This window comes from Coffea arabica, chromosome 11e (genome assembly GCF_036785885.1).
Source record: "Coffea arabica cultivar ET-39 chromosome 11e, Coffea Arabica ET-39 HiFi, whole genome shotgun sequence".
NCBI lineage: Eukaryota > Viridiplantae > Streptophyta > Magnoliopsida > Gentianales > Rubiaceae > Coffea > Coffea arabica.
In genome coordinates, this window is record NC_092331.1 from 34,116,242 (window position 1) to 34,132,983 (window position 16,742).

Genomic DNA, 16,742 nt, shown 5'->3' on the forward strand with positions numbered 1-16,742 from the left:
TAATTTAGCTCCGTCGGAACGATTGCTTAATATTTTGCTTCTTGTCGAAGCGTGAAGGAGGATCTGAAGGCGCGAGACAAATCAGGAACGGTACGGCTCGATCAAAGCCCGGATCGTCGCTCAAATTTGTCGGCGCAAATGTATCACCGCAAGCGTGAAGGATTGATTTCATGATAATTTAGAGTTGCGGGATGATGGAAAAAAACAGGGTGCAAATCAATAACAAAAAAATATAAAGTAAATAAATAAAAGGATAAGAGGAAAATGCTTCAATTGACGCTTAAAATGAATTCCGGTCTAGAAAAGCCACACTGCTTCGCTGGACGGGGTAGTTTAAAAGAATAAAGCGAAAGGAACGTTGTGGGTGCGATCATACCAGCACTAATGCACCGTATCCCATCAGAACTCCGAAGTTAAGCGTTCTTGGGCGTAAGCAGTATTAGGATGGGTGACCCCCTGGGAAGTCCTCGTGTTGCACCCCTCTCTTTTTTGTTTCGAAATCCAAATTTCCTATTCGTTCTTTATCCTGTAGTAATTTAGCTCCGTCGGAACGAATGCTTAATATTTTGCTTCTTGTCGAAGCGTGAAGGAGGATCTGAAGGCGCGAGACAAATCAGGAACGGTACGGCTCGATCAAAGCCCGGATCGTCGCTCAAATTTGTCGGCGCAAATGTATCAGCGCAAGCGTGAAGGATTGATTTCATGATAATTTAGAGTTGCGGGATGATGGAAAAAAACAGGGGGCAAATCAATAACAAAAAAAAAATATGAAAGCAAATAAATAAAAGGATAATAGGAAAATGCTTGAATTGACGCTTAAAATGAATTTCGGTCTAGAAAAGCCACACTGCTTCGCAGGACGGGGTAGTTTAAAAGAATAAAGCGAAAGGAATATGGCGGGTGCGATCATACCAGCACTAATGCACCGGATCCCATCAGAACTTCGAAATTAAGCGTGTTTGGGCGAGAGTAGTACTTGGATTGGTGACCCCCTGGGAAGTCCTCGTGTTGCACCCCTCTCTTTTTTGTTTCGAAATCCAAATTTCCTATTCGTTCTTTATCCTGTAGTAATTTAGCTCCGTCGGAACGATTGCTTAATATTTTGCTTCTTGTCGAAGCGTGAAGGAGGATCTGAAGGCGCGAGACAAATCAGGAACGGTACGGCTCGATCAAAGCCCGGATCGTCGCTCAAATTTGTCGGCGCAAATGTATCAGCGCAAGCGTGAAGGATTGATTTCATGATAATTTAGAGTTGCGGGATGATGGAAAAAAACAGGGGACAAATCAATAACAAAAAAAAATATGAAAGCAAATAAATAAAAGGATAATAGGAAAATGCTTGAATTGACGCTTAAAATGAATTTCGGTCTAGAAAAGCTACACTGCTTCGCAGGACGGGGTAGTTTAAAAGAATAAAGCGAAAGGAATATGGCGGGTGCGATCATACCAGCACTAATGCACCGGATCCCATCAGAACTTCGAAATTAAGCGTGTTTGGGCGAGAGTAGTACTTGGATTGGTGACCCCCTGGGAAGTCCTCGTGTTGCATCCCTCTCTTTTTTGTTTCGAAATCCAAATTTCCTATTCGTTCTTTATCCTGTATTAATTTAGCTCCGTCGAAACGATTGCTTAATATTTTGATTCTTGTCGAAGCGTGAAGGAGGATCTGAAGGCGCGAGACAAATCAGGAACGGTACGGCTCGATCAAAGCCCGGATCGTCGCTCAAATTTGTCGGCGCAAATGTATCAGCGCAAGCGTGAAGGATTGATTTCATGATAATTTAGAGTTGCGGGATGATGGAAAAAAACAGGGGGCAAATCAATATAAAAAAAAAATATGAAAGCAAATAAATAAAAGGATAATAGGAAAATGCTTGAATTGACGCTTAAAATGAATTTCGGTCTAGAAAAGCCACACTGCTTCGCAGGACGGGGTAGTTTAAAAGAATAAAGCGAAAGGAATATGGCGGGTGCGATCATACCAGCACTAATGCACCGGATCCCATCAGAACTTCGAAATTAAGCGTGTTTGGGCGAGAGTAGTACTTGGATTGGTGACCCCCTGGGAAGTCCTCGTGTTGCACCCCTCTCTTTTTTGTTTCGAAATCCAAATTTCCTATTCGTTCTTTATCCTGTAGTAATTTAGCTCCGTCGGAACGATTGCTTAATATTTTGCTTCTTGTCGAAGCGTGAAGAAGGATCTGAAGGCGCGAGACAAATCAGGAACGGTACGGCTCGATCAAAGCCCGGATCGTCGCTCAAATTTGTCGGCGCAAATGTATCAGCGCAAGCGTGAAGGATTGATTTCATGATAATTTAGAGTTGCGGGATGATGAAAAAAAACAGGGGGCAAATCAATAACAAAAAAAAAATATGAAAGCAAATAAATAAAAGGATAATAGAAAAATACTTGAATTGACGCTTAAAATGAATTTCGGTCTAGAAAAGCCACACTGCTTCGCAGGACGGGGTAGTTTAAAAGAATAAAGCGAAAGGAATATGGCGGGTGCGATCATACCAGCACTAATGCACCGGATCCCATCAGAACTTCGAAATTAAGCGTGTTTGGGCGAGAGTAGTACTTGGATTGGTGACCCCCTGGGAAGTCCTCGTGTTGCACCCCTCTCTTTTTTGTTTCGAAATCCAAATTTCCTATTCGTTCTTTATCCTGTAGTAATTTAGCTCCGTCGGAACGATTGCTTAATATTTTGCTTCTTGTCGAAGCGTGAAGGAGGATCTGAAGGCGCGAGACAAATCAGGAACGGTACGGCTCGATCAAAGCCCGGATCGTCGCTCAAATTTGTCGGCGCAAATGTATCAGCGCAAGCGTGAAGGATTGATTTCATGATAATTTAGAGTTGCGGGATGATGGAAAAAAATAGGGGGCAAATCAATATCAAAAAAAAATATGAAAGAAAATAAATAAAAGGATAATAGGAAAATGCTTGAATTGACGCTTAAAATGAATTTCGGTCTAGAAAAGCCACACTGCTTCGCAGGACGGGGTAGTTTAAAAGAATAAAGCGAAAGGAACGTTGTGGGTGCGATCATACCAGCACTAATGCACCGTATCTCATCAGAACTCCGAAGTTAAGCGTGCTTGGGCGTAAGCAGTATTAGGATGGGTGACCCCCTGGGAAGTCCTCGTGTTGCACCCCTCTCTTTTTTGTTTCGAAATCCAAATTTCCTATTCGTTCTTTATCCTGTAATAATTTAGCTCCGTCGGAACAATTGCTTAATATTTTGCTTCTTGTCGAAGCGTGAAGGAGGATCTGAAGGCGCGAGACAAATCAGGAACGGTACGGCTCGATCAAAGCCCGGATCGTCGCTCAAATTTGTCGGCGCAAATGTATCAGCGCAAGCGTGAAGGATTGATTTCATGATAATTTAGAGTTGCGGGATGATGGAAAAAAACAGGGGGCAAATCAATAACAAAAAAAAATATGAAAGCAAATAAATAAAAGGATAATAGGAAAATGCTTGAATTGACGCTTAAAATGAATTTCGGTCTAGAAAAGCTACACTGCTTCGCAGGACGGGGTAGTTTAAAAGAATAAAGCGAAAGGAATATGGCGGGTGCGATCATACCAGCACTAATGCACCGGATCCCATCAGAACTTCGAAATTAAGCGTGTTTGGGCGAGAGTAGTACTTGGATTGGTGACCCCCTGGGAAGTCCTCGTGTTGCATCCCTCTCTTTTTTGTTTCGAAATCCAAATTTCCTATTCGTTCTTTATCCTGTAGTAATTTAGCTCCGTCGGAACGATTGCTTAATATTTTGATTCTTGTCGAAGCGTGAAGGAGGATCTGAAGGCGCGAGACAAATCAGGAACGGTACGGCTCGATCAAAGCCCGGATCGTCGCTCAAATTTGTCGGCGCAAATGTATCAGCGCAAGCGTGAAGGATTGATTTCATGATAATTTAGAGTTGCGGGATGATGGAAAAAAACAGGGGGCAAATCAATAATAAAAAAAAATATGAAAGCAAATAAATAAAAGGATAATAGGAAAATGCTTGAATTGACGCTTAAAATGAATTTCGGTCTAGAAAAGCCACACTGCTTCGCAGGACGGGGTAGTTTAAAAGAATAAAGCGAAAGGAACGTGGCGGGTGCGATCATACCAGCACTAATGCACCGGATCCCATCAGAACTTCGAAATTAAGCGTGTTTGGGCGAGAGTAGTACTTGGATTGGTGACCCCCTGGGAAGTCCTCGTGTTGCACCCTTCTCTTTTTTGTTTCGAAATCCAAATTTCCTATTCGTTCTTTATCCTGTAGTAATTTAGCTCCGTCGGAACGATTGCTTAATATTTTGCTTCTTGTCGAAGCGTGAAGGAGGATCTGAAGGCGCGAGACAAATCAGGAACGGTACGGCTCGATCAAAGCCCGGATCGTCGCTCAAATTTGTCGGCGCAAATGTATCAGCGCAAGCGTGAAGGATTGATTTCATGATAATTTAGAGTTGCGGGATGATGGAAAAAAACAGGGGGCAAATCAATATCAAAAAAAAATATGAAAGCAAATAAATAAAAGGATAATAGGAAAATGCTTGAATTGACGCTTAAAATGAATTTCGGTCTAGAAAAGCCACACTGCTTCGCAGGACGGGGTAGTTTAAAAGAATAAAGCGAAAGGAACGTTGTGGGTGCGATCATACCAGCACTAATGCACCGTATCCCATCAGAACTCCGAAGTTAACCGTGCTTGGGCGTAAGCAGTATTAGGATGGGTGACCCCCTGGGAAGTCCTCGTGTTGCACCCCTCTCTTTTTTGTTTCGAAATTCAAATTTCCTATTCGTTCTTTATCCTGTAGTAATTTAGCTCCGTCGGAACGATTGCTTAATATTTTGCTTCTTGTCGAAGCGTGAAGGAGGATCTGAAGGCGCGAGACAAATCAGGAACGGTACGGCTCGATGAAAGCCCGGATCGTCGCTCAAATTTGTCGGCGCAAATGTATCAGCGCAAGCGTGAAGGATTGATTTCATGATAATTTAGAGTTGCGGGATGATGGAAAAAAACAGGGGGCAAATCAATAATAAAAAAAAATATGAAAGCAAATAAATAAAAGGATAATAGGAAAATGCTTGAATTGACGCTTAAAATGAATTTCGGTCTAGAAAAGCCACACTGCTTCGCAGGACGGGGTAGTTTAAAAGAATAAAGCGAAAGGAACGTGGCGGGTGCGATCATACCAGCACTAATGCACCGGATCCCATCAGAACTTCGAAATTAAGCGTGTTTGGGCGAGAGTAGTACTTGGATTGGTGACCCCCTGGGAAGTCCTCGTGTTGCACCCTTCTCTTTTTTGTTTCGAAATCCAAATTTCCTATTCGTTCTTTATCCTGTAGTAATTTAGCTCCGTCGGAACGATTGCTTAATATTTTGCTTCTTGTCGAAGCGTGAAGGAGGATCTGAAGGCGCGAGACAAATCAGGAACGGTACGGCTCGATCAAAGCCCGGATCGTCGCTCAAATTTGTCGGCGCAAATGTATCAGCGCAAGCGTGAAGGATTGATTTCATGATAATTTAGAGTTGCGGGATGATGGAAAAAAACAGGGGGCAAATCAATATCAAAAAAAAATATGAAAGCAAATAAATAAAAGGATAATAGGAAAATGCTTGAATTGACGCTTAAAATGAATTTCGGTCTAGAAAAGCCACACTGCTTCGCAGGACGGGGTAGTTTAAAAGAATAAAGCGAAAGGAACGTTGTGGGTGCGATCATACCAGCACTAATGCACCGTATCCCATCAGAACTCCGAAGTTAACCGTGCTTGGGCGTAAGCAGTATTAGGATGGGTGACCCCCTGGGAAGTCCTCGTGTTGCACCCCTCTCTTTTTTGTTTCGAAATTCAAATTTCCTATTCGTTCTTTATCCTGTAGTAATTTAGCTCCGTCGGAACGATTGCTTAATATTTTGCTTCTTGTCGAAGCGTGAAGGAGGATCTGAAGGCGCGAGACAAATCAGGAACGGTACGGCTCGATGAAAGCCCGGATCGTCGCTCAAATTTGTCGGCGCAAATGTATCAGCGCAAGCGTGAAGGATTGATTTCATGATAATTTAGAGTTGCGGGATGATGGAAAAAAACAGGGGGCAAATCAATAATAAAAAAAAATATGAAAGCAAATAAATAAAAGGATAATAGGAAAATGCTTGAATTGACGCTTAAAATGAATTTCGGTCTAGAAAAGCCACACTGCTTCGCAGGACGGGGTAGTTTAAAAGAATAAAGCGAAAGGAACGTGGCGGGTGCGATCATACCAGCACTAATGCACCGGATCCCATCAGAACTTCGAAATTAAGCGTGTTTGGGCGAGAGTAGTACTTGGATTGGTGACCCCCTGGGAAGTCCTCGTGTTGCACCCTTCTCTTTTTTGTTTCGAAATCCAAATTTCCTATTCGTTCTTTATCCTGTAGTAATTTAGCTCCGTCGGAACGATTGCTTAATATTTTGCTTCTTGTCGAAGCGTGAAGGAGGATCTGAAGGCGCGAGACAAATCAGGAACGGTACGGCTCGATCAAAGCCCGGATCGTCGCTCAAATTTGTCGGCGCAAATGTATCAGCGCAAGCGTGAAGGATTGATTTCATGATAATTTAGAGTTGCGGGATGATGGAAAAAAACAGGGGGCAAATCAATATCAAAAAAAAATATGAAAGCAAATAAATAAAAGGATAATAGGAAAATGCTTGAATTGACGCTTAAAATGAATTTCGGTCTAGAAAAGCCACACTGCTTCGCAGGACGGGGTAGTTTAAAAGAATAAAGCGAAAGGAACGTTGTGGGTGCGATCATACCAGCACTAATGCACCGTATCCAATCAGAACTCCGAAGTTAACCGTGCTTGGGCGTAAGCAGTATTAGGATGGGTGACCCCCTGGGAAGTCCTCGTGTTGCACCCCTTTCTTTTTTGTTTCGAAATTCAAATTTCCTATTCGTTCTTTATCCTGTAGTAATTTAGCTCCGTCGGAACGATTGCTTAATATTTTGCTTCTTGTCGAAGCGTGAAGGAGGATCTGAAGGCGCGAGACAAATCAGGAACGGTACGGCTCGATCAAAGCCCGGATCGTCGCTCAAATTTGTCGGCGCAAATGTATCAGCGCAAGCGTGAAGGATTGATTTCATGATAATTTAGAGTTGCGGGATGATGGAAAAAAACAGGGGGCAAATCAATAACAAAAAAAAAATATGAAAGCAAATAAATAAAAGGATAATAGGAAAATACTTGAATTGACGCTTAAAATGAATTTCGGTCTAGAAAAGCCACACTGCTTCGCAGGACGGGGTAGTTTAAAAGAATAAAGCGAAAGGAATATGGCGGGTGCGATCATACCAGCACTAATGCACCGGATCCCATCAGAACTTCGAAATTAAGCGTGTTTGGGCGAGAGTAGTACTTGGATTGGTGACCCCCTGGGAAGTCCTCGTGTTGCACCCCTCTCTTTTTTGTTTCGAAATCCAAATTTCCTATTCGCTCTTTATCCTGTAGTAATTTAGCTCCGTCGGAACGATTGCCTAATATTTTGCTTCTTGTCGAAGCGTGAAGGAGGATCTGAAGGCGCGAGACAAATCAGGAACGGTACGGCTCGATCAAAGCCCGGATCGTCGCTCAAATTTGTCGGCGCAAATGTATCAGCGCAAGCGTGAAGGATTGATTTCAAGATAATTTAGAGTTGCGGGATGATGGAAAAAAACAGGGGGCAAATCAATAACAAAAAAAAATATGAAAGCAAATAAATAAAAGGATAATAGGAAAATGCTTGAATTGACGCTTAAAATGAATTTCGGTCTAGAAAAGCTACACTGTTTCGCAGGACGGGGTAGTTTAAAAGAATAAAGCGAAAGGAATATGGCGGGTGCGATCATACCAGCACTAATGCACCGGATCCCATCAGAACTTCGAAATTAAGCGTGTTTGGGCGAGAGTAGTACTTGGATTGGTGACCCCCTGGGAAGTCCTCGTGTTGCACCCCTCTCTTTTTTGTTTCGAAATCCAAATTTCCTATTCGTTCTTTATCCTGTAGTAATTTAGCTCCGTCGGAACGATTGCTTAATATTTTGCTTCTTGTCGAAGCGTGAAGGAGGATCTGAAGGCGCGAGACAAATCAGGAACGGTACGGCTCGATCAAAGCCCGGATCGTCGCTCAAATTTGTCGGCGCAAATGTATCAGCGCAAGCGTGAAGGATTGATTTCATGATAATTTAGAGTTGCGGGATGATGGAAAAAAACAGGGGGCAAATCAATAACAAAAAAAAAATATGAAAGCAAATAAATAAAAGGATAATAGGAAAATACTTGAATTGACGCTTAAAATGAATTTCGGTCTAGAAAAGCCACACTGCTTCGCAGGACGGGGTAGTTTAAAAGAATAAAGCGAAAGGAATATGGCGGGTGCGATCATACCAGCACTAATGCACCGGATCCCATCAGAACTTCGAAATTAAGCGTGTTTGGGCGAGAGTAGTACTTGGATTGGTGACCCCCTGGGAAGTCCTCGTGTTGCACCCCTCTCTTTTTTGTTTCGAAATCCAAATTTCCTATTCGCTCTTTATCCTGTAGTAATTTAGCTCCGTCGGAACGATTGCCTAATATTTTGCTTCTTGTCGAAGCGTGAAGGAGGATCTGAAGGCGCGAGACAAATCAGGAACGGTACGGCTCGATCAAAGCCCGGATCGTCGCTCAAATTTGTCGGCGCAAATGTATCAGCGCAAGCGTGAAGGATTGATTTCAAGATAATTTAGAGTTGCGGGATGATGGAAAAAAACAGGGGGCAAATCAATAACAAAAAAAAATATGAAAGCAAATAAATAAAAGGATAATAGGAAAATGCTTGAATTGACGCTTAAAATGAATTTCGGTCTAGAAAAGCTACACTGTTTCGCAGGACGGGGTAGTTTAAAAGAATAAAGCGAAAGGAATATGGCGGGTGCGATCATACCAGCACTAATGCACCGGATCCCATCAGAACTTCGACATTAAGCGTGTTTGGGCGAGAGTAGTACTTGGATTGGTGACCCCCTGGGAAGTCCTCGTGTTGCATCCCTCGCTTTTTTGTTTCGAAATCCAAATTTCCTATTCGTTCTTTATCCTGTAGTAATTTAGCTCCGTCGGAACGATTGCTTAATATTTTGCTTCTTGTCGAAGCGTGAAGGAGGATCTGAAGGCGCGAGACAAATCAGGAACGGTACGGCTCGATCAAAGCCCGGATAGTCGCTCAAATTTGTCGGCGCAAATGTATCAGCGCAAACGTGAAGGATTGATTTCATGATAATTTAGAGTTGCGGGATGATGGAAAAAAACAGGGGGCAAATCAATAACAAAAAAAATTATGAAAGCAAATAAATAAAACGATAATAGGAAAATGCTTGAATTGACGCTTAAAATGAATTTCGGTCTAGAAAAGCCACACTGCTTCGCAGGACGGGGTAGTTTAAAAGAATAAAGCGAAAGGAATATGGCGGGTGCGATCATACCAGCACTAATGCACCGGATCCCATCAGAACTTCGAAATTAAGCGTGTTTGGGCGAGAGTAGTACTTGGATTGGTGACCCCCTGGGAAGTCCTCGTGTTGCATCCCTCTCTTTTTTGTTTCGAAATCCAAATTTCCTATTCGTTCTTTATCCTGTAGTAATTTAGCTCCGTCGGAACGATTGCTTAATATTTTGCTTCTTGTCGAAGCGTGAAGGAGGATCTGAAGGCGCGAGACAAATCAGGAACGGTACGGCTCGATCAAAGCCCGGATCGTCGCTCAAATTTGTCGGCGCAAATGTATCAGCGCAAGCGTGAAGGATTGATTTCATGATAATTTAGAGTTGCGGGATGATGAAAAAAAACAGGGGGCAAATCAATAACAAAAAAAAAATATGAAAGCAAATAAATAAAAGGATAATAGAAAAATACTTGAATTGACGCTTAAAATGAATTTCGGTCTAGAAAAGCCACACTGCTTCGCAGGACGGGGTACTTTAAAAGAATAAAGCGAAAGGAATATGGCGGGTGCGATCATACCAGCACTAATGCACCGGATCCCATCAGAACTTCGAAATTAAGCGTGTTTGGGCGAGAGTAGTACTTGGATTGGTGACCCCCTGGGAAGTCCTCGTGTTGCACCCCTCTCTTTTTTGTTTCGAAATCCAAATTTCCTATTCGTTCTTTATCCTGTAGTAATTTAGCTCCGTCGGAACGATTGCTTAATATTTTGCTTCTTGTCGAAGCGTGAAGGAGGATCTGAAGGCGCGAGACAAATCAGGAACGGTACGGCTCGATCAAAGCCCGGATCGTCGCTCAAATTTGTCGGCGCAAATGTATCAGCGCAAGCGTGAAGGATTGATTTCATGATAATTTAGAGTTGCGGGATGATGGAAAAAAATAGGGGGCAAATCAATATCAAAAAAAAATATGAAAGAAAATAAATAAAAGGATAATAGGAAAATGCTTGAATTGACGCTTAAAATGAATTTCGGTCTAGAAAAGCCACACTGCTTCGCAGGACGGGGTAGTTTAAAAGAATAAAGCGAAAGGAACGTTGTGGGTGCGATCATACCAGCACTAATGCACCGTATCTCATCAGAACTCCGAAGTTAAGCGTGCTTGGGCGTAAGCAGTATTAGGATGGGTGACCCCCTGGGAAGTCCTCGTGTTGCACCCCTCTCTTTTTTGTTTCGAAATCCAAATTTCCTATTCGTTCTTTATCCTGTAATAATTTAGCTCCGTCGGAACAATTGCTTAATATTTTGCTTCTTGTCGAAGCGTGAAGGAGGATCTGAAGGCGCGAGACAAATCAGGAACGGTACGGCTCGATCAAAGCCCGGATCGTCGCTCAAATTTGTCGGCGCAAATGTATCAGCGCAAGCGTGAAGGATTGATTTCATGATAATTTAGAGTTGCGGGATGATGGAAAAAAACAGGGGGCAAATCAATAACAAAAAAAAATATGAAAGCAAATAAATAAAAGGATAATAGGAAAATGCTTGAATTGACGCTTAAAATGAATTTCGGTCTAGAAAAGCTACACTGCTTCGCAGGACGGGGTAGTTTAAAAGAATAAAGCGAAAGGAATATGGCGGGTGCGATCATACCAGCACTAATGCACCGGATCCCATCAGAACTTCGAAATTAAGCGTGTTTGGGCGAGAGTAGTACTTGGATTGGTGACCCCCTGGGAAGTCCTCGTGTTGCATCCCTCTCTTTTTTGTTTCGAAATCCAAATTTCCTATTCGTTCTTTATCCTGTAGTAATTTAGCTCCGTCGGAACGATTGCTTAATATTTTGATTCTTGTCGAAGCGTGAAGGAGGATCTGAAGGCGCGAGACAAATCAGGAACGGTACGGCTCGATCAAAGCCCGGATCGTCGCTCAAATTTGTCGGCGCAAATGTATCAGCGCAAGCGTGAAGGATTGATTTCATGATAATTTAGAGTTGCGGGATGATGAAAAAAAACAGGGGGCAAATCAATAACAAAAAAAAAATATGAAAGCAAATAAATAAAAGGATAATAGAAAAATACTTGAATTGACGCTTAAAATGAATTTCGGTCTAGAAAAGCCACACTGCTTCGCAGGACGGGGTAGTTTAAAAGAATAAAGCGAAAGGAATATGGCGGGTGCGATCATACCAGCACTAATGCACCGGATCCCATCAGAACTTCGAAATTAAGCGTGTTTGGGCGAGAGTAGTACTTGGATTGGTGACCCCCTGGGAAGTCCTCGTGTTGCACCCCTCTCTTTTTTGTTTCGAAATCCAAATTTCCTATTCGTTCTTTATCCTGTAGTAATTTAGCTCCGTCGGAACGATTGCTTAATATTTTGCTTCTTGTCGAAGCGTGAAGGAGGATCTGAAGGCGCGAGACAAATCAGGAACGGTACGGCTCGATCAAAGCCCGGATCGTCGCTCAAATTTGTCGGCGCAAATGTATCAGCGCAAGCGTGAAGGATTGATTTCATGATAATTTAGAGTTGCGGGATGATGGAAAAAAACAGGGTGCAAATCAATAACAAAAAAATATAAAGTAAATAAATAAAAGGATAAGAGGAAAAAGGTTCAATTGACGATTAAAATGAATTCCGGTCTAGAAAAGCCACACTGCTTCGCTGGACGGGGTAGTTTAAAAGAATAAAGCGAAAGGAACGTTGTGGGTGCGATCATACCAGCACTAATGCACCGTATCCCATCAGAACTCCGAAGTTAAGCGTGCTTGGGCGTAAGCAGTATTAGGATGGGTGACCCCCTGGGAAGTCCTCGTGTTGCACCCCTCTCTTTTTTGTTTCGAAATCCAAATTTCCTATTCGTTCTTTATCCTGTAGTAATTTAGCTCCGTCGGAACGATTGCTTAATATTTTGCTTCTTGTCGAAGCGTGAAGGAGGATCTGAAGGCGCGAGACAAATCAGGAACGGTACGGCTCGATCAAAGCCCGGATCGTCGCTCAAATTTGTCGGCGCAAATGTATCAGCGCAAGCGTGAAGGATTGATTTCATGATAATTTAGAGTTGCGGGATGATGGAAAAAAACAGGGGGCAAATCAATAACAAAAAAAAATATGAAAGCAAATAAATAAAAGGATAATAGGAAAATACTTGAATTGACGCTTAAAATGAATTTCGGTCTAGAAAAGCTACACTGCTTCGCAGGACGGGGTAGTTTAAAAGAATAAAGCGAAAGGAATATGGCGGGTGCGATCATACCAGCACTAATGCACCGGATCCCATCAGAACTTCGAAATTAAGCGTGTTTGGGCGAGAGTAGTACTTGGATTGGTGACCCCCTGGGAAGTCCTCGTGTTGCATCCCTCTCTTTTTTGTTTCGAAATCCAAATTTCCTATTCGTTCTTTATCCTGTAGTAATTTAGCTCCGTCGGAACGATTGCTTAATATTTTGATTCTTGTCGAAGCGTGAACGAGGATCTGAAGGCGCGAGACAAATCAGGAACGGTACGGCTCGATCAAAGCCCGGATCGTCGCTCAAATTTGTCGGCGCAAATGTATCAGCGCAAGCGTGAAGGATTGATTTCATGATAATTTAGAGTTGCGGGATGATGAAAAAAAACAGGGGGCAAATCAATAACAAAAAAAAAATATGAAAGCAAATAAATAAAAGGATAATAGAAAAATACTTGAATTGACGCTTAAAATGAATTTCGGTCTAGAAAAGCCACACTGCTTCGCAGGACGGGGTAGTTTAAAAGAATAAAGCGAAAGGAATATGGCGGGTGCGATCATACCAGCACTAATGCACCGGATCCCATCAGAACTTCGAAATTAAGCGTGTTTGGGCGAGAGTAGTACTTGGATTGGTGACCCCCTGGGAAGTGCTCGTGTTGCACCCCTCTCTTTTTTGTTTCGAAATCCAAATTTCCTATTCGTTCTTTATCCTGTAGTAATTTAGCTCCGTCGGAACGATTGCTTAATATTTTGCTTCTTGTCGAAGCGTGAAGGAGGATCTGAAGGCGCGAGACAAATCAGGAACGGTACGGCTCGATCAAAGCCCGGATCGTCGCTCAAATCTGTCGGCGCAAATGTATCAGCGCAAGCGTGAAGGATTGATTTCATGATAATTTAGAGTTGCGGGATGATGGAAAAAAACAGGGTGCAAATCAATAACAAAAAAATATAAAGTAAATAAATAAAAGGATAAGAGGAAAATGCTTCAATTGACGCTTAAAATGAATTCCGGTCTAGAAAAGCCACACTGCTTCGCTGGACGGGGTAGTTTAAAAGAATAAAGCGAAAGGAACGTTGTGGGTGTGATCATACCAGCACTAATGCACCGTATCCCATCAGAACTCCGAAGTTAAGCGTGCTTGGGCGTAAGCAGTATTAGGATGGGTGACCCCCTGGGAAGTCCTCGTGTTGCACCCCTCTCTTTTTTGTTTCGAAATCCAAATTTCCTATTCGTTCTTTATCCTGTAGTAATTTAGCTCCGTCGGAACGATTGCTTAATATTTTGCTTCTTGTCGAAGCGTGAAGGAGGATCTGAAGGCGCGAGACAAATCAGGAACGGTACGGCTCGATCAAAGCCCGGATCGTCGCTCAAATTTGTCGGCGCAAATGTATCAGCGCAAGCGTGAAGGATTGATTTCATGATAATTTAGAGTTGCGGGATGATGGAAAAAAACAGGGGGCAAATCAATAACAAAAAAAATATGAAAGCAAATAAATAAAAAGGATAATAGGAAAATGCTTGAATTGACGCTTAAAATGAATTTCGGTCTAGAAAAGCTACACTGCTTCGCAGGACGGGGTAGTTTAAAAGAATAAAGCGAAAGGAATATGGCGGGTGCGATCATACCAGCACTAATGCACCGGATCCCATCAGAACTTCGAAATTAAGCGTGTTTGGGCGAGAGTAGTACTTGGATTGGTGACCCCCTGGGAAGTCCTCGTGTTGCATCCCTCTCTTTTTTGTTTCGAAATCCAAATTTCCTATTCGTTCTTTATCCTGTAGTAATTTAGCTCCGTCGGAACGATTGCTTAATATTTTGATTCTTGTCGAAGCGTGAAGGAGGATCTGAAGGCGCGAGACAAATCAGGAACGGTACGGCTCGATCAAAGCCCGGATCGTCGCTCAAATTTGTCGGCGCAAATGTATCAGCGCAAACGTGAAGGATTGATTTCATGATAATTTAGAGTTGCGGGATGATGGAAAAAAACAGGGGGCAAATCAATAACAAAAAAAATTATGAAAGCAAATAAATAAAACGATAATAGGAAAATGCTTGAATTGACGCTTAAAATGAATTTCGGTCTAGAAAAGCCACACTGCTTCGCAGGACGGGGTAGTTTAAAAGAATAAAGCGAAAGGAACGTGGCGGGTGCGATCATACCAGCACTAATGCACCGGATCCCATCAGAACTTCGAAATTAAGCGTGTTTGGGCGAGAGTAGTACTTGGATTGGTGACCCCCTGGGAAGTCCTCGTGTTGCACCCTTCTCTTTTTTGTTTCGAAATCCAAATTTCCTATTCGTTCTTTATCCTGTAGTAATTTAGCTCCGTCGGAACGATTGCTTAATATTTTGCTTCTTGTCGAAGCGTGAAGGAGGATCTGAAGGCGCGAGACAAATCAGGAACGGTACGGCTCGATCAAAGCCCGGATCGTCGCTCAAATTTGTCGGCGCAAATGTATCAGCGCAAGCGTGAAGGATTGATTTCATGATAATTTAGAGTTGCGGGATGATGGAAAAAAACAGGGGGCAAATCAATATCAAAAAAAAATATGAAAGCAAATAAATAAAAGGATAATAGGAAAATGCTTGAATTGACGCTTAAAATGAATTTCGGTCTAGAAAAGCCACACTGCTTCGCAGGACGGGGTAGTTTAAAAGAATAAAGCGAAAGGAACGTTGTGGGTGCGATCATACCAGCACTAATGCACCGTATCCAATCAGAACTCCGAAGTTAACCGTGCTTGGGCGTAAGCAGTATTAGGATGGGTGACCCCCTGGGAAGTCCTCGTGTTGCACCCTTCTCTTTTTTGTTTCGAAATCCAAATTTCCTATTCGTTCTTTATCCTGTAGTAATTTAGCTCCGTCGGAACGATTGCTTAATATTTTGCTTCTTGTCGAAGCGTGAAGGAGGATCTGAAGGCGCGAGACAAATCAGGAACGGTACGGCTCGATCAAAGCCCGGATCGTCGCTCAAATTTGTCGGCGCAAATGTATCAGCGCAAACGTGAAGGATTGATTTCATGATAATTTAGAGTTGCGGGATGATGGAAAAAAACAGGGGGCAAATCAATAACAAAAAAAATTATGAAAGCAAATAAATAAAACGATAATAGGAAAATGCTTGAATTGACGCTTAAAATGAATTTCGGTCTAGAAAAGCCACACTGCTTCGCAGGACGGGGTAGTTTAAAAGAATAAAGCGAAAGGAACGTGGCGGGTGCGATCATACCAGCACTAATGCACCGGATCCCATCAGAACTTCGAAATTAAGCGTGTTTGGGCGAGAGTAGTACTTGGATTGGTGACCCCCTGGGAAGTCCTCGTGTTGCACCCTTCTCTTTTTTGTTTCGAAATCCAAATTTCCTATTCGTTCTTTATCCTGTAGTAATTTAGCTCCGTCGGAACGATTGCTTAATATTTTGCTTCTTGTCGAAGCGTGAAGGAGGATCTGAAGGCGCGAGACAAATCAGGAACGGTACGGCTCGATCAAAGCCCGGATCGTCGCTCAAATTTGTCGGCGCAAATGTATCAGCGCAAGCGTGAAGGATTGATTTCATGATAATTTAGAGTTGCGGGATGATGAAAAAAAACAGGGGGCAAATCAATAACAAAAAAAAAATATGAAAGCAAATAAATAAAAGGATAATAGAAAAATACTTGAATTGACGCTTAAAATGAATTTCGGTCTAGAAAAGCCACACTGCTTCGCAGGACGGGGTACTTTAAAAGAATAAAGCGAAAGGAATATGGCGGGTGCGATCATACCAGCACTAATGCACCGGATCCCATCAGAACTTCGAAATTAAGCGTGTTTGGGCGAGAGTAGTACTTGGATTGGTGACCCCCTGGGAAGTCCTCGTGTTGCACCCCTCTCTTTTTTGTTTCGAAATCCAAATTTCCTATTCGTTCTTTATCCTGTAGTAATTTAGCTCCGTCGGAACGATTGCTTAATATTTTGCTTCTTGTCGAAGCGTGAAGGAGGATCTGAAGGCGCGAGACAAATCAGGAACGGTACGGCTCGATCAAAGCCCGGATCGTCGCTCAAATTTGTCGGCGCAAATGTATCAGCGCAAGCGTGA

General features: G+C 42.6%; 31 non-coding genes across 31 annotated transcripts; all 31 read left to right on the forward strand.

The window, feature by feature from the left end:
* The first annotated feature begins 362 nt into the window (after nucleotides 1-362).
* Nucleotides 363-481, forward strand: LOC140024036 (5S ribosomal RNA). The gene has a single exon (XR_011828007.1). It is a non-coding gene; the product is annotated as a 5S ribosomal RNA (ribosomal RNA).
* A 417-nt stretch (nucleotides 482-898) lies between these two features.
* On the forward strand, nucleotides 899-1,017 carry LOC140022874 (5S ribosomal RNA). The gene has a single exon (XR_011826852.1). It is a non-coding gene; the product is annotated as a 5S ribosomal RNA (ribosomal RNA).
* Nucleotides 1,018-1,433: 416 nt separating this feature from the next.
* LOC140023648 (5S ribosomal RNA) lies at nucleotides 1,434-1,552 on the forward strand. Its single transcript, XR_011827617.1, has one exon. It is a non-coding gene; the product is annotated as a 5S ribosomal RNA (ribosomal RNA).
* Nucleotides 1,553-1,968: 416 nt separating this feature from the next.
* Nucleotides 1,969-2,087, forward strand: LOC140022876 (5S ribosomal RNA). The gene has a single exon (XR_011826854.1). It is a non-coding gene; the product is annotated as a 5S ribosomal RNA (ribosomal RNA).
* Nucleotides 2,088-2,504: 417 nt separating this feature from the next.
* Nucleotides 2,505-2,623, forward strand: LOC140022877 (5S ribosomal RNA). The gene has a single exon (XR_011826855.1). It is a non-coding gene; the product is annotated as a 5S ribosomal RNA (ribosomal RNA).
* A 416-nt stretch (nucleotides 2,624-3,039) lies between these two features.
* LOC140023298 (5S ribosomal RNA) lies at nucleotides 3,040-3,158 on the forward strand. The gene has a single exon (XR_011827268.1). It is a non-coding gene; the product is annotated as a 5S ribosomal RNA (ribosomal RNA).
* A 416-nt stretch (nucleotides 3,159-3,574) lies between these two features.
* On the forward strand, nucleotides 3,575-3,693 carry LOC140023649 (5S ribosomal RNA). The gene has a single exon (XR_011827618.1). It is a non-coding gene; the product is annotated as a 5S ribosomal RNA (ribosomal RNA).
* A 416-nt stretch (nucleotides 3,694-4,109) lies between these two features.
* LOC140023289 (5S ribosomal RNA) lies at nucleotides 4,110-4,228 on the forward strand. The gene has a single exon (XR_011827259.1). It is a non-coding gene; the product is annotated as a 5S ribosomal RNA (ribosomal RNA).
* Nucleotides 4,229-4,644: 416 nt separating this feature from the next.
* LOC140023789 (5S ribosomal RNA) lies at nucleotides 4,645-4,763 on the forward strand. Its single transcript, XR_011827755.1, has one exon. It is a non-coding gene; the product is annotated as a 5S ribosomal RNA (ribosomal RNA).
* A 416-nt stretch (nucleotides 4,764-5,179) lies between these two features.
* Nucleotides 5,180-5,298, forward strand: LOC140023290 (5S ribosomal RNA). The gene has a single exon (XR_011827260.1). It is a non-coding gene; the product is annotated as a 5S ribosomal RNA (ribosomal RNA).
* Nucleotides 5,299-5,714: 416 nt separating this feature from the next.
* On the forward strand, nucleotides 5,715-5,833 carry LOC140023790 (5S ribosomal RNA). The gene has a single exon (XR_011827756.1). It is a non-coding gene; the product is annotated as a 5S ribosomal RNA (ribosomal RNA).
* A 416-nt stretch (nucleotides 5,834-6,249) lies between these two features.
* LOC140023291 (5S ribosomal RNA) lies at nucleotides 6,250-6,368 on the forward strand. The gene has a single exon (XR_011827261.1). It is a non-coding gene; the product is annotated as a 5S ribosomal RNA (ribosomal RNA).
* A 416-nt stretch (nucleotides 6,369-6,784) lies between these two features.
* On the forward strand, nucleotides 6,785-6,903 carry LOC140024836 (5S ribosomal RNA). The gene has a single exon (XR_011828812.1). It is a non-coding gene; the product is annotated as a 5S ribosomal RNA (ribosomal RNA).
* Nucleotides 6,904-7,320: 417 nt separating this feature from the next.
* Nucleotides 7,321-7,439, forward strand: LOC140022878 (5S ribosomal RNA). Its single transcript, XR_011826856.1, has one exon. It is a non-coding gene; the product is annotated as a 5S ribosomal RNA (ribosomal RNA).
* A 416-nt stretch (nucleotides 7,440-7,855) lies between these two features.
* Nucleotides 7,856-7,974, forward strand: LOC140022879 (5S ribosomal RNA). Its single transcript, XR_011826857.1, has one exon. It is a non-coding gene; the product is annotated as a 5S ribosomal RNA (ribosomal RNA).
* A 417-nt stretch (nucleotides 7,975-8,391) lies between these two features.
* On the forward strand, nucleotides 8,392-8,510 carry LOC140022880 (5S ribosomal RNA). The gene has a single exon (XR_011826858.1). It is a non-coding gene; the product is annotated as a 5S ribosomal RNA (ribosomal RNA).
* A 416-nt stretch (nucleotides 8,511-8,926) lies between these two features.
* LOC140024358 (5S ribosomal RNA) lies at nucleotides 8,927-9,045 on the forward strand. Its single transcript, XR_011828331.1, has one exon. It is a non-coding gene; the product is annotated as a 5S ribosomal RNA (ribosomal RNA).
* A 416-nt stretch (nucleotides 9,046-9,461) lies between these two features.
* Nucleotides 9,462-9,580, forward strand: LOC140023650 (5S ribosomal RNA). Its single transcript, XR_011827619.1, has one exon. It is a non-coding gene; the product is annotated as a 5S ribosomal RNA (ribosomal RNA).
* Nucleotides 9,581-9,997: 417 nt separating this feature from the next.
* On the forward strand, nucleotides 9,998-10,116 carry LOC140022881 (5S ribosomal RNA). The gene has a single exon (XR_011826859.1). It is a non-coding gene; the product is annotated as a 5S ribosomal RNA (ribosomal RNA).
* Nucleotides 10,117-10,532: 416 nt separating this feature from the next.
* LOC140023299 (5S ribosomal RNA) lies at nucleotides 10,533-10,651 on the forward strand. Its single transcript, XR_011827269.1, has one exon. It is a non-coding gene; the product is annotated as a 5S ribosomal RNA (ribosomal RNA).
* A 416-nt stretch (nucleotides 10,652-11,067) lies between these two features.
* LOC140023651 (5S ribosomal RNA) lies at nucleotides 11,068-11,186 on the forward strand. The gene has a single exon (XR_011827620.1). It is a non-coding gene; the product is annotated as a 5S ribosomal RNA (ribosomal RNA).
* A 417-nt stretch (nucleotides 11,187-11,603) lies between these two features.
* On the forward strand, nucleotides 11,604-11,722 carry LOC140022882 (5S ribosomal RNA). Its single transcript, XR_011826860.1, has one exon. It is a non-coding gene; the product is annotated as a 5S ribosomal RNA (ribosomal RNA).
* Nucleotides 11,723-12,135: 413 nt separating this feature from the next.
* Nucleotides 12,136-12,254, forward strand: LOC140021802 (5S ribosomal RNA). Its single transcript, XR_011825784.1, has one exon. It is a non-coding gene; the product is annotated as a 5S ribosomal RNA (ribosomal RNA).
* A 416-nt stretch (nucleotides 12,255-12,670) lies between these two features.
* Nucleotides 12,671-12,789, forward strand: LOC140023652 (5S ribosomal RNA). Its single transcript, XR_011827621.1, has one exon. It is a non-coding gene; the product is annotated as a 5S ribosomal RNA (ribosomal RNA).
* Nucleotides 12,790-13,206: 417 nt separating this feature from the next.
* On the forward strand, nucleotides 13,207-13,325 carry LOC140023782 (5S ribosomal RNA). Its single transcript, XR_011827748.1, has one exon. It is a non-coding gene; the product is annotated as a 5S ribosomal RNA (ribosomal RNA).
* Nucleotides 13,326-13,738: 413 nt separating this feature from the next.
* On the forward strand, nucleotides 13,739-13,857 carry LOC140023270 (5S ribosomal RNA). Its single transcript, XR_011827240.1, has one exon. It is a non-coding gene; the product is annotated as a 5S ribosomal RNA (ribosomal RNA).
* A 416-nt stretch (nucleotides 13,858-14,273) lies between these two features.
* On the forward strand, nucleotides 14,274-14,392 carry LOC140023653 (5S ribosomal RNA). The gene has a single exon (XR_011827622.1). It is a non-coding gene; the product is annotated as a 5S ribosomal RNA (ribosomal RNA).
* A 416-nt stretch (nucleotides 14,393-14,808) lies between these two features.
* LOC140023292 (5S ribosomal RNA) lies at nucleotides 14,809-14,927 on the forward strand. Its single transcript, XR_011827262.1, has one exon. It is a non-coding gene; the product is annotated as a 5S ribosomal RNA (ribosomal RNA).
* A 416-nt stretch (nucleotides 14,928-15,343) lies between these two features.
* On the forward strand, nucleotides 15,344-15,462 carry LOC140024867 (5S ribosomal RNA). The gene has a single exon (XR_011828843.1). It is a non-coding gene; the product is annotated as a 5S ribosomal RNA (ribosomal RNA).
* A 416-nt stretch (nucleotides 15,463-15,878) lies between these two features.
* On the forward strand, nucleotides 15,879-15,997 carry LOC140023293 (5S ribosomal RNA). Its single transcript, XR_011827263.1, has one exon. It is a non-coding gene; the product is annotated as a 5S ribosomal RNA (ribosomal RNA).
* A 417-nt stretch (nucleotides 15,998-16,414) lies between these two features.
* Nucleotides 16,415-16,533, forward strand: LOC140022883 (5S ribosomal RNA). Its single transcript, XR_011826861.1, has one exon. It is a non-coding gene; the product is annotated as a 5S ribosomal RNA (ribosomal RNA).
* Nucleotides 16,534-16,742: the final 209 nt, after the last annotated feature.